A 17,697-nucleotide genomic window follows, 5' to 3' on the forward strand; every position below is an offset into this window, starting at 1 on the left:
AGATTAAATGTAATAATGGAAATTTCTTGACAGGGTTTTTCACACATCATAGATACTCTTCAAATGTTCATCTTCCTTTGAAGTTTTTCTTGTAATGCTAAAGCTATCACTTAAAGCATATCTGTAACCCCACTGTAGGAAAATGCATCCCAAGTTCCAAACAATGAACTTATAACTTGTTTTTAAGTTAAGGAGGGCCTGTATTTGGGTAAAACTGTCAAAGTCTGGATACTAAAGACAGGTTGATAATCATATTTTTCAGAAATGATAGGATCATTCTAATTTGGTGTCTTATTCTATCAGGGTTGCTATGACAACTACCACACACTAGTTGGCTTAAACAACAGGAATTTATAGGCTCACAGTTTGGGAGGCTAGGAGTCCAAAATTGAGGTGTTGGGCAAGGCTGTGCTTTCTCCAAAGTCTGCAGCATTCTCGTGATGCCTTTCCAGCAATCCTCTGTCACATGGCAGTCTGCCTCTCCTTGGGCCTCCTCCTCTGGTTCCTACGGACTGCTGGCTTCTACTGCCTTCTGCTCCTCTTGCTCAGTCATCTCTTTCTAAGGACTGTGCTGGTTTGAAACTGCTTTGTACCCCAGGAAAGACTATGTTCTTTTAATCCACTCTTATGGGGGCAGGCCTATTGTGGGTGGGACCTTTTGATTAGACTGTTTCCATGGAGATGTGACCCTGCCCATTCAAGGTGGGTCTTAATTAGTTTACTAGAGTCCTCTGTGAGAGGATAAAAGGCAGAGACATTTTGACGAGAGCAGAGAGACACTTAGAGAAAAAACACCCAGAGATATTTTGGAGAAAATCATTTTGAAACCGGGACCTGGGAGAGAAGGACCAGCAGACATCACCATGTGCCTTCCCATGTGACAGAGGAACCCCAGATGCCATCAGCCTTTCTTCAGTGAAGGTATCGTCCTATTGATGCCTTAGTTTGGATGCTTTTATGGCCTTAGAACTGTAAATTTGTAACCTAATAAACCCCCTTTATAAAGGCCAATTCATTTATGGGATTTTGCCTTTTGGCAGCTTTAGCAAACCAGAACAAGGACTTCAGCCATACTGGATAAAGGCCCACCCTCACAGTCTGGCCACACCTTAACTCATGATATATTCAAAGATACTATTTACTGATGGGCTCACACCTACAAGAATAAGGGTTAGGACTTGAACATGTCTTTTGTGGGGGACATGATTCAATCCTTAACATTTGGATAAAGTGAGTTCACTCTATAAGAACTGAACTTTCTTGTTTAAGACGTTAAGAGTATTCCTTTATATGGAATCCTGGGTGAGGGGGTGGGGGTGGGTTGGACAGAGGCTCAAGTTAACGTGTCATTCATGAATAAGGGCCTATATGTATATGCCCTAAGAGCTATGACTATGACAATGACCAGCACAGCTCTCATGGAGCTTACAGATTATTTGGGAAGAAAAAAAAAAAAGAACAAAATGGATAACTATATAAGAAAAGCTACATCACAAAGACCAATAACCCCAAATCTATGCATATACACAAAGGAAAATGCTCTGGAACAATGTACACAAACCTATCAACAATGGTTAACTCCAAGGACCAGAGTGGGATTGGAGGATGTTAACAGTGAAAGTGGACTCTTATATATTTATTTTTTTATATATTTTATATATTTCTTATTTATATTTAAATATTACTTATTTATTTCTTTATATATTCAAATATTATTGTTTACAATGAGCATGCATGCATATTTTGCCTACATTTTAAAATATTTAAAATTCTTGCATGGTTCAAGGACAAAGCAAGATGTCAGTTATGGACCCAGCAAAATGTCTACTCTAAAGAACAACAGCAATGCGCTATAGATAAAGAAATGGTGATGTGTTATAACTAAGATGGTGGAAGGCTCATTTATTTACCAAACGGGAAAAAATAATTTAATAGTTTAGCATATGGTACATAAATTAAAACCGCTGGTCATTTATTTTATACTGTGAGCCCCAGGAGACACATCTATTTATTTTTATTTATCCCTAACACTCTAATAAATATTGTATACCCAGTAAGTATTGTATGAGTAATAAGTATATTTTTAAAATTGAGAGGCAGGGTGGTATGTTGGAGAGAACACAGACTAAGTTGACTGTCCTGAACACTTCATAATTTTCCTGAGTCTCAGTTCCCTCATCTATAAAATGGGGGTATGACAACATTAATAGCTCTAATACTATGATTTTGGTAAACCAGTAAATATCTTAAGTAAATAGCTTTTTTTAAAAAGGTTTTTTTAAAAAGGAAAGGACTTATAAACTGTTTATCAGTTTGCAAAGTAGAGAGCTAGATATGTAGTAATATGAACTGAATCAAATGCCAATAATACTTAGAGAAAATATTTACTGGCCCCAATTGAAGAGAGTGGCTCTTTGCCACTCATTCATTATAGTTGGGCATGAGGCTTGAGTTTGAATGTTTTCTTGATATCCGTAGGTAATTCATTCCTTTGCTCTGCTCATAAGATACCAAGAATGGCTGCCAAAGGAGAAGATAAGAAGTTGGGAGGGTCCAGAGGACAGGACAAAGCTGAATAATTGGAACAGAACTGAAATGAGTCAGCCAAGTCATCTGCCAAAGCTAACCAGAAATCCAAGGGGCAAGAAACCAGGGCTTCAGAGTAGGACAGTGGGCCCCCGTAATGAGAGCCAGATATCCATGGCTGTGTTGGCAGGAGAGGCTCAGGGAGGGAGGTTTGGACAACCTTAGTGACTGGAAGAAACCTTTGTCTCTGGAAGCACACATCATGTACTAATTCTCTAAAAGCACATGTCGGAACTGGAAAGCACCTGGAAATAAGGTCCACGAGGCCTCTGGAAGCCTGGATCAGTGGCTCCCAAATGTCAGCAACATGTCAGACAAAATGTGAAAGCAACTTATTAAAGTTTTTGAACCACTGAGTTAATGCTTCAGTTTTGGTTACAAACACTAGCTGTGTTTGCATGGACAAATAAAGGCAAGGAAAAGTGGAAGCAATTAACTTCTCTTATTCACAAAGAAGGGGCATGAATGATACCTATTAGTGCTCACCGTTTATTCAAATCTAGCAAATTACTGCATACTTTAATTGAGTGGTGACAAACTTGAAGTATATGTCCAGAACTTTAAATATCAAGATACTGTTCATGCTCATTAAATGAGAAAGAGAAAAGGGACCAGTCACTCAGTCACTTGCCATGTGATTTGGGGCTGGTATATATCTCTTTGAAAATAATTTCCTCATCTACTTAAGGAATGGCAAATACCCTGCTTCTGTGACACTCTGCCACCGTCTTATCTTCTGGTAGTCATCATTAGGAGTTCTGCTGAGTCAGGAAACAGCCTCAGTATCCTTTTCAAACCAGTGCTCCAGGCAGGATTAGCACCACACATGAAACCCAATTGCCAAATTTGGACTCTATCATCTCTATGATCCCTCCTAGATCTAATCTATTGCTATTCGCTAAGATGAAAAATAATATCCTAGAATAAAAAGTGTCTATATCAATGTTTAATAACAGATCATGACCAACAGAGAAGGGAAGTGGATTTTGCCTTCTCATTCCTAGTTATGGTTGACCATGGAAGTCCTCTCTTTCTTGTCTTCTGCCTTGCATTCCAAGTGAATTCCACATACAGTTCAAATCCTTTCCTCCCATTCTTCATTTCAGGTGATCTATGATCTCCCCAAATATGCTTATAATCACCAAAAAATGTTCCTGATCTTTGGGTTTTGAGGCCAGGAAGTGACAGACCCCTAAAAGGGGTGATGTAGACTTCATTAGCCAAAGCATCCCAGGAGAATGGGGTGGGAGACACGCATCAAAAACACCACCATGGGAATAACGAAGGCCCCTTGTAAACTGTAGAGCAGCGAGCAGCATTTCCCTCCATGTATTCCTTGAACCTGGAATCTTAATTGTTTCCTCAGTCAAACAAGTATGGGCACATGCAATCTGTGGTAAACAACATTAAGAAGATTTTTTGGCTAAATTATTATACAAAGCCTTTAACACTAATATGCATTATGAATCGCTAAGAGGAGGGCTAGATTGTTTCTCATTTCTCAACTGTATTTAATCTCAGAGCCTTTTTTATCAAGGTACATTTTGTGGGACTAGTGTTTACGTAACACACTTTAGGAAACAGAGTCCTAGCATTATAAAGGCAGTTTCCTCATTTCACCTATGAAAACTTTAAAAATCAGTCTCCCCCAGTTTATAGACAGAATTGGAATAATTCCAGGTAGTACAAAAGTAGGTTTTGGTCTTATTTTAATGCCAAGGGTCTTTAACATAGTACCTAAAGACTGGGCAACAGGTTAATTCAAGCTTAGATGTGAAAAACTCTCCTCTTTTCTGTGGGGCTTGCTCTATGATGTCTATGGGTGATTCTTAATGCTACCAGTGGATATTAGAGCTGGAAATAAACTTGAAGGACACCTGTTGTGACGCCATCATTTTTTTAATTAAATTCAGTTTTGTTGAAATGTATTCACATACCATACAATCATCCATGGTGTACAATCACCTGTTCACAGAACCATCATATAGTTGTGCATTCATCACCCTAATATATTTTTGAACATTTTCCTTACATCAGAAAGAATCAGAATAAGAATAAAAAATAAAAGTAAGAAAGAACAGCCAAATCATCCCCCCCATCCCACCCTATTTTTCATTTAGTTTTTGTCTGCTTTTTTCTACTCATCCATCCATACACTAGATAAAGGGAGTGCGATCACACTGTGCGACTCCATCATTTTACAGGTAAGGATACTGGGTCTCGGGGAGACTATATGGCTTACCCTGAAATCCTATAACAGAGTTAGTACAAGACCTAAGTCTGCTGACACCCCAGTTTCAAGAAAGGGACCCAATATACTGCAACCATTAACTCCTGAATTGTACAAGAGTACAAGAAAGAAAGGATGATTAATTGAATCAAGATAAACCTCTAATATTTAAAACATAAAAATTATATGTGTTTATATATTTATTTATGTGTATAAAAATTGGTTTATAAATTTCTTGTATATATAAATATGTGTGTATGTATCCCTATTATAACTCCTGAAGCAACTACCTAAGAGGGATAGAAAGTTATGGAAATGATGAAGGAAGGCACATGTTATAAACAGCTAAAATATACCCCCATCCTCCCAAAAAAAATCTTCAATGGAAGTAAAAGAAAAAAATTCAGTCAAGGTGTTCAAAAGAAAGCCTTTTTAGCTACCAACAGTCAGTGGTTCTCCCATCCTGGCTGCATGTCAGAAGCCCCTTGGGATCTTTTCACAAAAGGCCAATGACTCACTCAAGAGATTCTGACTCAACAGGTCTGGGGTGGGGCCTGGACATAGGCAAGTTCTAACAGCTTCCCAGGTATTTCAGTGTGCAGCCAGGGTTCAGAACCACTCGCTGAACCAAGAGAATCCAAGGTAGATTCTTTTCACTCCTGCATCATCCAGCCTCTGTGTCTATGGGCAAAATGTCCAGCTGAGAGGTTTTCCAGATGCTGTTTCACGGCTGCCTGCTCACAGCCTCATCCTGAGCATGGAGCCAGAGCCAACATTTCTCAGCTTCCTTCTGGGCTTCTGAGCTGGGCTGCCTTCTTGGCTTCCACCTCCCTCTTAGCACTTGTTTTGAATCCAAAAAAACTGGGGAAGCTAAAATGAAATCATTCTTTGTTTTTGTGGCAACAAGCTCAGAGTCCCTGCCGAAAAAATGTCCTTGGCCTTTGACAAAGCCACCTTGGAGATGCCTCCGTCTGTTTTAAATAGGCCACAAACCAGCCAGGAAACCAGTGCCCTCCACCAAGAGCCAATCTGTGGAATAAAACTATATTAGCAGGGAGAGACATTGTGGTGATTCAAGTGCAGGGGTGTTTTTTACATTTTTTGTCTCATTTAGCTTCAGAGGAACGCAGAACTTTTAAAGGGAGGAGTTTTGAGTTAGGATTTGACTGTGGCGAATAGGTCAAATGGAGATTGATTTGTGAGATTGGTATTTTCAATTTTCTAGAATCCCTGAAACAATGATGGGGAAGTATGGAAAGAAGTTAAGGATTTATGGGCATTCTTTTTTAAAGAAAAGTTCTCATCAATAAAGGCTAGTTATTATTTACATTTAAAAGCCTTAGAAGAGAGTTTGGAGCTGGATAGTTGAGACCTCAGAAAAGTATCTAGAAGGCAAGAAAAAGGAAAACATGGTGTTCTAGTTTGCTAATGCTGCAGAATGCAAAACACCAGAGATGGACAGGCTTTTATAAAACGGGGGTTTATTTCACTACACAGTTACAGTCTTAAGGCCACAAAGCGTCCAAGGTAACACCTCAGCAATCGGGTACCTTCACCGGAGGACGGCCAGTGGTGTCCGGAAAACCTCTGTTAGCTAGGAAGGCAGCTGGCGTCTGCTCCAAAGCTCCGGCCTCAAAACGGCTTTCTCCCAGGACATTCCTTTCTAGCAAGCTTGCTTCTCTTCAAAACATCACTCCCAGCTGCACTCTCTTTCTTCCCCCCCGAGTCAGCTCATTTATATAGCTCCACCGATAAAGGCCCACCCTGAATGGGTGGGGCCACACCTCCATGAGAACATCTCATCAGAATCATCTCCCACAGCTGGGTGGGGCACATTCCAAGCAAATCCAACCATCACCAAAACGCCTGCCCCACACAAGACCACAAAGATAATGGCATTTGGGGGACACAATACACTCAAACCAGCACACATGGTCTCATTTTTTTTTAGGTAAAAAGAAGAATAGAAAAATAATGTATCTAAATTAATTTAGCTCTGGAAGCCTCATCCACTCTATGATGAAAAGAAGCAGAATAGCCAACTGTGAAGAAAATTAGATATTAATTAAGGGTGGTATGAAAGAAGACTAGGTGCTAACTTGGGGACAGGTGAAGAGTATAAAATTATTTTTTTTACCGAGTTCCCTGCCCATGTGTTGGAATGCTTGCTATGTATAGGGTGTAGTAGGAAACAGGAGCTCCCTGCCTTCAAGAAAACTGTCATCTAAATGAAGGGACAAATGGCAAGAGAAAGATGCAACATTAAATAGTGGGAAAGGACATGTAAGTACCAATAACAAACTGAAAAATAACAGATATTCACCAGGCGAGTGAAAGGTAAACTCAGAGAGTAAATGTGAGAGGGCTTTGGACATGGGTGTGGTTTCTGTTGGCTGATGTAACCAGTGAGGAGTGCCCAGAGGTGGGGGCCAAGAAGCCAGATCCCAAAGGAGGGAATGCCCTCCAGTGTTTGTAGGTGGGGTGGGAGAGAGGGGCCCGGCTTGTGCCAGTCTGGAGTGTCCTCCCACCTCTCACCTACACAGCTTCAAGAAAAGTGGTGAACGCACAGGACTTCTCTGCATTGGCATCGCTCTGCTCTGGGGAGCATCTGTGGTATTCTACCTTTGACCTTCATTGACAACTACTCAGGACATCCAGCCCAGAGCAAGTGCTTCAGGAAAAGATGCACTGGGAAGCAAATTGGGGAAGGAAGGGGAAAGTGGAGGAAATTCACATTTATTGAGCAGCTCCATGAGTTTGCCCTATGCTAAGTGCTTTAAATGTAAAACCATTTAGTCCTCAAATTTGAAATACCCAAATTGGCAACCATTTATGGATGGTTTTACGGAAGAGGAAACAGAGTTCTAGAGACTTTGCCTAAGGTCACAGAGTAAATAAGTAGAAATAGTAAGAAGCGGTGGAGGTGATGAGTGAAATGAAGAAGGCAAAAATGAAGAAAGACCTGGGCATTCCTAAGATCCGTACTGCCACTTGCTGCCCTCCAGCTTTCCCCTTGCAGGAGCTTTTCTCTCCCCCATCCCAAAATTTTAGTCGCATCATAAAATCTTAGAGCTAGAAGTGTCTTTAGATAAGTGCCCGACCCCTCCTCTGACCTTTGAAGAAACAACAGGGACTGGGAGAGAGGAGTCAGTGCAGGTACCAGGCCTCCCACAGCTGGCGAGGGACAGAATTCAGAATCCAGCCAGGTGCTAGCTCTGTTGAGTGACTGGGTAAGGAGGAGAAGAAGAGATATGTGTTGTCTCTCCAGGCAGTTTTCAGAGTTCAGCTTTCTGTCAATTGTCTGTGTCACATCTTGTCTGAGACCCAGGAGTGTCTGCCAATCCCAACTCCTAGCAAATTCCTACCTCCTTTGGCTTGGGAAGGCCTAGTTTGAGTTAGTGCATGCTGTTTCCCATGTGGCCCCTCTTCTTTACCCCAAGCCAGCTGGAGAAATGGGCCATAGGCCAGATGGAGGAGGGTCAGAGCAGAGATCTTGGCTTTACTCTCACTGGTGTTTCTGGTCATGGATTAGGGAGTAGACAAAACAGCTCTCATTATGGAGAGAAGAGACCCCGATCCTATTGGTTTTGAAGGCAAACTACTGATGGCTCTTGAAGCCAGCAAATTAAGAAACAGTACATGAGTTAATTTTCTTCCACCCAAAGGCCAGTCACCACCAAATCTTACTCCCAGGGGTTTGGCCAGCAATGCTGCCATAGTTGGCAGAAACTTACTCTACATGGCCATCAGTTCCCTTGATACACACACACATATCACGAGGAAAGGTTGTGTATGCTGCATTAAAACAATTAAAGCCTTACTTGCTCTTATTATCCCAAACTACTAAATACCCTAGAATCCCTGTTAAATAAGAATGACAATGTAGATAACTTAATTTCAGCCAAGACTCAAATTTTTTTCAATGCAGTGTTTGCTTTTCCCTTGGTACCTTATTCTTTTGACTCCCAGGCAGTTTTACAAGCCTCCTACCAGCTAAGTGAAGATGGTTTAATCGATCTGCTAACCACCACCACTAGCAGTAGGTATAGAAATAGAACATTTAAAAAAAAAAAAACCAAGAGCTTTTCCTCCCCTTTTCTAAATTTAAAAATGATTCTAGGTTAGCAAAAAAATAAGCATCTACTAGTCAAATGCATGACTTCCAGCTCTTTTACAACAGGGGTGCTTACACTCTGTAGTAATTATCCAGTAAATCTGAGCAGTGTAGACAGAGTCTGGATCAGGGTCTCCTAACTGATAATTGAAGTCAACTGATGAATGGAAAAGCCTACCAAGCCACTGTGACACATGATCCAGAAGATATAGAAGATATTTTCAGTGGTGATGAATGTGTAGTTCAATGGCATTGACCCAAAGGCCCCATCCTGTTGCATGCTGTCTCTGGAGTATGAGTGAGAATGACCAAAGCTAATGAGAATAGAGAAGAGCAACTCCCTAGAAAATGGAGATAGCTTCCTTAGCCTCTGTCACTCAGATAAAAACACATTCTCAACTTCCCCAATATTTAATTTTCAAAAAATAATTTTTAAGTCTGGCCCAAAATGATCCAGATCATTACTTTTAATTTTCACTTCTTACTATCTCAGAAGATAAAGCCTTCCTAGAATTTTCTGCAAATCTCAGTCCCCTTGGATTTCAGTTTCAGCTTCATTCAATGAAGAATCATTATACCAAACTGTCTTAGTACTAAGATGGACACCCTATAATACAATACTGTGGTTTTCTCAAGACTATACTTCTCAAGGCAAGATGTGTGATGGTGAAATCAGTAGTACTTAAACATCAACAATAAACAGCATCCAAGGCCATCAATTTTACTCAAAGATTTGAGGAAAATACATCTTTATATGAAAATAATCACAAATATATATTATTTTGTAGAAGAAAAATATCTATGACTGTTAAGATGAAAATGAAGATTTCAAAGAAGTATGGGGGAGGGAGACTGCCCGAGGGACATGTGCCGTCCCCTCTGCCATGGAGAGGATCCTGGTGGGGACATAGGATACATAGTGGCAATGTGTTTACTAAGGGTGCTTTAGGTTAAGGAGATGGTGGCTTCATAAAAGGCCTAGAACAAAATTTCCTAGAGTGGCCCACTCACCTCTAGTCATACAGAGATGACTTTAGGAAATACTTGGATAAGCATTTCATATTTTAATGTGTTTTCATATTTTTCTTCTATTTATGGCACGTGATATACATGTTCCTCATTTTCTATATATGGCAGTGCTTAAAAGTTTTCTGATAAATTAATTTAACTTATTTGAAATTTAAAAGTTTAAAGGAAAAAAATTAGGTAAATAATAGTACCTGTGGTAACAGATTTGACAAAATAGTGTATGAAGGTGGTAAATGAATGACTTTATACAACCTAAATTCATCTCTACCTTTATACAATTTCTCTGCTTAAGAACATTAAGAAATGCCATCCTGGGTGTGCCAGTTTGAATGTATTATATCCCCCAAAACGCCATTATTTTTTATGTAATCTTGTGTGGGCAGATGTATAGGTGTTGATTACATTGTAATTCTTTGATTGAGTGTTTCCATGGAGATGCTCCCCATCCAACTGTAGGTGATAACTCTGACTGGATAATTTCCATGGAGGTGTGGCCCCGCCCATTCAGCGTGGCCTTGATTAGTTTACTAGAGCACTATATAAGCTCAGACAGGAGTGAGCTTGCTACAGCCAAGAAGGACACTTTGAAGAACACACAGGAGCTGAGAGAGGAGCTGCAGCTTACAGCGACATTTTGGAGGCAGCCTTTGAAAGCAGTCTTTTGTTTCTGAGAAGCTAAGAGAGGACAAACACCCCAAGAGCAATTGAGAATTCACATTTTTGAGGCACTGCATACTAGAGAGGAACATCCTGGGAGAAAGCCATTCTGAAACCAGAACTCCAGAGCAGACACCAGCCACATGCCTTCCCAGCTAACAGAGGTTTTCCTGACACCATTGCCATCCTCCAGTGAAGGTACCCCCTTACCTTGGACATTTCATGGCTTTAAGACTGTATCTTTGTAACCAAATAAACCTCCTTTATAAAAGCCAATCCATTTCTGGTATTTTGCTTAATGGCAGCATTAGCAAACTGGAACACTGGGTCAGCCCCATGACCCATTTATTAGATCTAAATTTGTCCCCAAAGCATGTTTTTCCTCATAAATTTATTAAACACCTACTATATACTATGGACAGCCTTACATAAAGGTACTACAGGTCCAGCGAGAGGACAAAATCATAGCAAACCATTGTGACACAAGTCATCATTGTCATGATGGTGTACCCAAAAGGTTCAAAGAGAGAGCTAAGCAGCAACAAATAAATATGCTAGACTTTGGGCCAGTGAAGTCTTTACAAAGAAGGTGACATTTTAGTTGACGCTTAAGGAAGAGTAGAAGTTTACAAAGAGCAATGTATGAGAGGGCATAGTTGCCTTCCATAAAAGCAATGACAAAAGTTACTGGAAAAAACTTAAACACATATAAATTATTTTTAAAGTCCCTGGCTTTTAGTTTCAAAATATATTATCATGTCTCTATTTATCTTTTCCCAACCCAAATCATGGTAATCTCTGTCCTTTTCAAGGATGGTCTCCTAATTCAAGACACACCCAGTATCTTCAGACGTGCCTTCTGTTGAATGTGACTCAAGTTTAGTCTGAACACGGCAGGCATCATCAACACCAAGCCTTGAGTTCCACCCCCAGGCCCCTCATGAAAAGCTGTCCCCTCGGTTCTCCACAAATGCTATTCATTTTTTTAAGGTAATGTCTGCGTCCCAATTTAAAAATGATTTCAACTTTTCTAGTCCTATTGATCATCCTCTTCCCTGGACAACTGAAGTATCTTCCTGCACAAGGATGTTAGACTTGTTTTCTCTACCAGATTAAAAGCCGATGGAAGTCAAGGGTCATCATACAACATTTTGTGCAGTGCCGAATCCCATTTGTTTTGGAGTCTGAGATGCTGTAATTGAACAAAGAAAGATGGCCAAAGAAGATGATGTGACTGAGTAGCTGACACTTCGAAATATAGACCTAAGCTTTCATACCTATGGTCAACCCACAAAGGTCATCCTATCTCTATTACTAGAGTAAAGGTGTGGGACATGTGCCTTCTACTCCTATTAACCTCCCTTTAGTGTGTTTGTCATCTTAATTTCCTCCCTTCTACTCCTTCAATGCTACCTTGATACTTTCACAAAAGAGAAAATCAGCATTCAGTATGTCAAGACTGTAGAAAAGAAATAGAAATAAACCTTCATATAGCTTATCATTTATTAGTGGGAACAGGAATGTACATAACTATAATAGAAAGCAGGGTAAAAGAAGACCTAAACAAGATGGCCATGGGCATATGGACAATAGAAACCATTAATTCTGAATGAACAGCCATCAGAATGCTGAGGAAGTTAGCCATGGGTACCTTCATATGGACTGAATCCGAAGAGAGACTCTTGGGCAGCAGTGCCCAAACACAGACCTGGGCAGAGCAGTAAATGCCACTTACAGAATATTAAATACTGATTGACCTGATGTAATTTCCTATTGTGTGATGGTGGCACATTCACCGAAACACATCAGGTTGGCATACTTATGGGTCTAGAGTATCTTTTCTGTGCCCCTACAGATAAGCCTATTGGCAAGGGGTTCTAGCAGAGACCGCCAAACCTAGTGTTAACAAGATGGTTATCCTTTAGTCACATTCTGTAGTAACTCCTCTGCCCAAACAAAACAGCATCCAGAAAGTGCATTCTTGTTTGTCACTAAGGATTTGGTGGGTACCAAAAAGGTTAAGGAACTGAAGATTCCTTGATGACTTCCTCCTTACAAACAACTAAGGATAGAATGAATTCTGTTTCCAAGGACTCTTGAAGAAAACATTTCCCTGAGTGAAGCCCAAGAACTGGAACGATCAAATGGGTTTGAATACCATCCTCACCACTTTCAGGGGCTCTAAGTTACCTCCTTCTCTTTTGTTATCCAAGAGTCAGGCACCAGCATTTCATTCTGAAGCACCAGAAATAGCAACCCTGAAAACATGGTAGCAAAGGGGCTTCTGGTGACTTAGCCCACTTTCCTTATAATTCTCCTGGTACAGATCTCCTTTCCAGGAATGATCCTTAAGGAAATTTCAAATATGTGGGCATATAAATCCAAGTTATTAACCTGGCACCATACTCCATTTGCCACCTAATCGAACTCGATGCCAAGCAGTTCACAAATTGAAAACTCATTTGGGCGTCTCCAGACATCTTTGTTCTCTGCATGTAAAAGGTAGCAGAGACTGTTCTAAATTGGCAGCCCTTATGCCCAACACGACCCCACCCACCGTAACGATACACAATGAATACCTCTGTAAAACTGTGAGCCAGACAGCTGCTAGCAATACCTTTTTGAGCAGCTATCTGAATCTGCCTTACTGCCTCATCCACTAGATTGTCAGCTCGTCACTGTCCTCAGTGTCCACACCCAGCACCTAGCATAGTGCCTGACACATAGTAGGTGCACAAGAAACGTAAATGATGGGGGAATGATTCCATTCTACAGATTCTTTTATCTGCTGTGTTCCCCAAATTCAATTCAGTTCAAACCCTGTTTTATGAACATGTGACAGTTATGTAAGTTTATGTGGTCTACATCAGATCACAAATAGGGGACAAAGATAAAGACAATGCCAATTCATAATCAATAGCAAAACAACAGGTCAAAGTCAGTAAAAAGATTAGAGTCACTAGAGTTTGCTTCTGTAGTATTGTATTATCCATCCAATACAATACATTGATCAACACCATTTGTGTGTATACAAATATTAGCTGACCTTTGCAATAAGAATTCTTATTTTAGGTTTTAAGAAAATTAGTATTCATCTTGATTTCCCTTGAAAATTTCCTTATGCACCCATTTCAAGGATTGTATACCATAGCTGGGGGTTGTGTGTCGAAAAAGCTCTGGTAGATGTGAAGGATGGGAGAATAAAATGATAGAAGGTAGCTCTGCTCATAAAAGAGGATTACAGGATTCAGATCTAGGCAGTGGAGACATTTCTAATAATGGTTATGCATATTTGGCGATGTAGTGGAATGAAAATAAGTAATTAAGGGATAAAACATCATAGTAGTTCCTTATAATGCCAGGGTATTGGGAGGTCAACATGGTTGCTGCACTCCCCAAGAATGGCAGTGGATGGGGTAGAAGGAAGGACTGAATCACAGCCTCAAAATCAAAGTAGAAGAATTATCTGAGAATTGGACAGAGGGTGACATATTAAGATATGAGCTCCCAAAGTAGAAACCAGTTTATGGTTAGAACAAAAGTTTAAAAGCAGTAATGGAGATTATTTTAATGTTCTTTTAATATAAAATGTTACATTATAATGCCAAGTCCTCTTTCTTATCTAGAAAATTCCTTAATAATAGGAAGAAAAATGGGGGGGGGATGAACATTTATTGCATGCCTACTATGTGCCAGACCCTGGACCAGTTGTTTTCCTTTTGTTTTATTTAAAGAAAGTTGGCATAATTTGTCTTTGATAATCAAATGAGAATAGGATTTTTTTAATTTAGCACAGTTATTTTTCTCTGAAATTAAGTGAGCAAATGTGCCAAAGGGAAAAAACACCAGCAATACCAACACCTTCCAAAACAATTATTATGTTTCTAACACTGACTGTGTGGTTAATTGCATTTACTTACAAAAACTCTCAACAGTCTTTTAAGGTAGGAGGTATTGTGTCCATTTTATAGACTAGGAAATTGAGGCTGAGAGATGAAGAAATTTGCCGAAAGACACAGAATCATTAACAGCCAAGGGATTCAAAGGGACTTCTGTTTGATTCCTACCCAAGGTCGGTCCATTATGTCACACTACGTTTCTGCTGGAGAGACTTTCAAAGGTTATGATAAGGGCATCATTTTGCACTACACAGAGGAGGTCGGAATGACTTTCAAAGGAAAAAACGAAACTGTAACTCTTCTTCCCGGTGAAACTGGAATGGCATTAGTAGCAGCAGGAGGGGAGAGGCTGAGATGAATATACATCCTTATTTTCAAAACCAGAAAAAAAAGGCTGAGATTGAGAGGTGTTCTGAAGATATTTATGTATAATTTGTTATAGATCAAGAAAGAGGGTTAATTGCCAGCATTGCTTATTCCATCCTGTCTACACTTCTCTAATACCTCTGAACATAGAGATGTTTTCTCCAGTCCTTTCACCTATGGTTCAAACAAGAAATTACTTTGTTGTCAGCACATGTAATTGGTAGTTACCTCTGCTAACAAGATACACAAAGCACACATTCTCCAGGTCCTTGAATCTGTCCATCTTATATTTCAAGACTATTTATAGTCCTTTATCACTTTCCTCAGAGCCATTGCCAGAAAAACTTCCTGTTTCCAGCCCTGGTCTGGTTCAACCCCCCCGATGCACATAAGAATGACCTAAAGAATTTTTTTTAGAATAATATTCCCTGAGACTCTGATTCAATTGGTCTTGTAGGGTATGTCTTGGGCACTAGAATTTTTTTTGAAAGCTCTCCAGGTTATTTGAAGATGCAGCCAGGATGGAGAATCACTGGTCCACGCCCACTGGTCTCTCCCAGCCATAGACACACACACTCCCACCGTCTAATGTTCAACCTGCTGGGAAATGCTAGAAATTAATGAGGCATCAATTACCCCTCTGGGTGAATATTCCCCTTTTCCCTCTCTTTTATTCCCCATGTCTCTAAACACTTCACTCAAAAACTCTTATGGGCAACTAGTTCAGAGAAGCAAGAAATACCTTGTTTACCTGCCTCTGCATATGTTCCCGCTCTTGTCTATTTGAATAATACTTTCCTGGTAGCTAACACAAAGATAAACTCCTGAGAATCTTTGGGGCAAATATCCAAATAGTTTGGAAACTTGTTTGATTTCCGTGGACTTAATTTCCTGAGTGGAGAGGTTGTAGTTGCGAACTTCCATTTGGGGAAGATGGACAGGCCACTAGGCATAATCAAAAGGAGAGAAAGAGACATGATAATTATCAAAATCAAGTCACCCCCACCATCTACACGTTCTCTGTGGCAGTCACTGTGCTATATAAGATCCGTAGAGTCTGCAGGAGATAGAGTTGCCACCTAGAGAAACATCAGGATCTTGGTGGAAATTCAATACAGAAACATTAAAAGATAATGCCAGTATATGCTATAACCCTAATAAATGAAGAAGTGAGAGAAGGGAATATTAATTGAACACATATTTTGAAGCCAGCACTTTAGATTCTTTTTCCCGTTGAACTATCCCAATTACACAATTATCTCCATCTCAAAGATAAAGAACTAAGGCTCAGAGAAATGAGCCTGGAGTCAACACAATGGGTAGGAGATCCAGAGTCAAATCCTGTCAGCATTATTACCTACAAGCCATGTGATCCCAAGCAAGTTGTTTTTCCTGAATTTCTGTTCCCTTACCCATAAAATATAAAAGTAATACTAGCCCATTTAGGGTTCCAGTGAGAATTAAATAAAAAATATAAATGTTCTATAGCAGTCACCAATTATTTAGTAATCCCTGTCTAAATGGTTATGGTAACTGGAATTTATGCCAGATAATGTGGCAAGAGTCTCAGCCAAAGAAATTAACTCTGGTCTGTGAAATGGTGATTTCCTTTTCCACAACTCAAGAGGCAGAGATTAAAAGAGTTTACAGGAAAGACAGATGAGGTAGCTTGAGAAATTCAGGGAAGACTCCAAGGTAAGAATTTAATTAAGCATAGGACCTCTATGTTCTTCCCTTGGGGGCTGGGCTAATGCCAGAAATATCACTTTTTGGCATCCAATCTCAGAAATATTTTAATTACTCTTTGATATACAGCTACAAACTTAAGCTTGATGTTAAGCAGCAAAGAGAAAGGGCAGAAAACAAAAATTAGTATGGCACAATCACCAACCCCAATCCCAAAACCCTCTGCTAGATGCGTTAACACACCAGCCCTTTGTTCTCCAAGTTCAGATCACTCTGAGCCAGGCCAAAGCAGAGGCCGAGCCTGGCCAAGCTAGAGACCAGAGCCCTGGAAACTCTTGACATCTGTGAAGTCTTTGAATGAAAGGGCACGTCTTGGAGTATGACTGCACTCTCTGCTACCTTCCAGGTGCCGGAACCACTCCTTTCACTTAATGAACTCCACATGCTGCTGCAGCTATTTATAGTATCATCCCTGTGTGTGTTTTGTTAACGCGTCTAGAACATATTTCTTAGCTTTGCAAGTTTATTGCTTACAATTGGTCCATTGAGTTTCACCTCCCTTTCCTCCTCCACCACATTCTTGGAAATCCACGGTCAACTCTACAAACAAATGTACGCAATTATCAAAATATTTTTGAACCATTATTTGCCCTCCTTGTTTTCCTCATACTTCCATAAGTGTGAATTTCTATAGCATCACTCTTTCTGGAAAACTTACATCTGATAGAGTGGTTTGACAGATGCCAAGTAGAATGACAATTCAGCTGAAGGGGCAGAAAAGGAAGAGCCCAAGGAGATGGACAAGGTTACTAGCTAAACCTGCTCTTGCAAAAGTACAACTAAGCCAAAAAAAAAAAAAAAAAAAGCAGCAGGAAAAGATAAATCTTCTGACCAAATTAAGCATGTGGGCATGCTTGCGTGTGGGTGTGTGTGGCAAGGGAGGCAGAAGCAGTAAACAAAAGAGGAACAAAGGGAAAACAGGCCAAAGTGGCTAACAAGAAAATAAGATTTACCTGCAGAAAACAGAGAAACTGAAAATGAAGAGAGGCCAGCCTCTGATGAATCAGGAGAGAAAAAAGCCAAGTCTGATTAAAATCGTATACCATGTCTTATCAGTGATCCCTGCATTT

The sequence above is a fragment of the Choloepus didactylus genome, chromosome 4 (genome assembly GCF_015220235.1).
Source record: "Choloepus didactylus isolate mChoDid1 chromosome 4, mChoDid1.pri, whole genome shotgun sequence".
In the NCBI taxonomy this organism is placed as follows: Eukaryota; Metazoa; Chordata; class Mammalia; order Pilosa; family Megalonychidae; genus Choloepus; species Choloepus didactylus.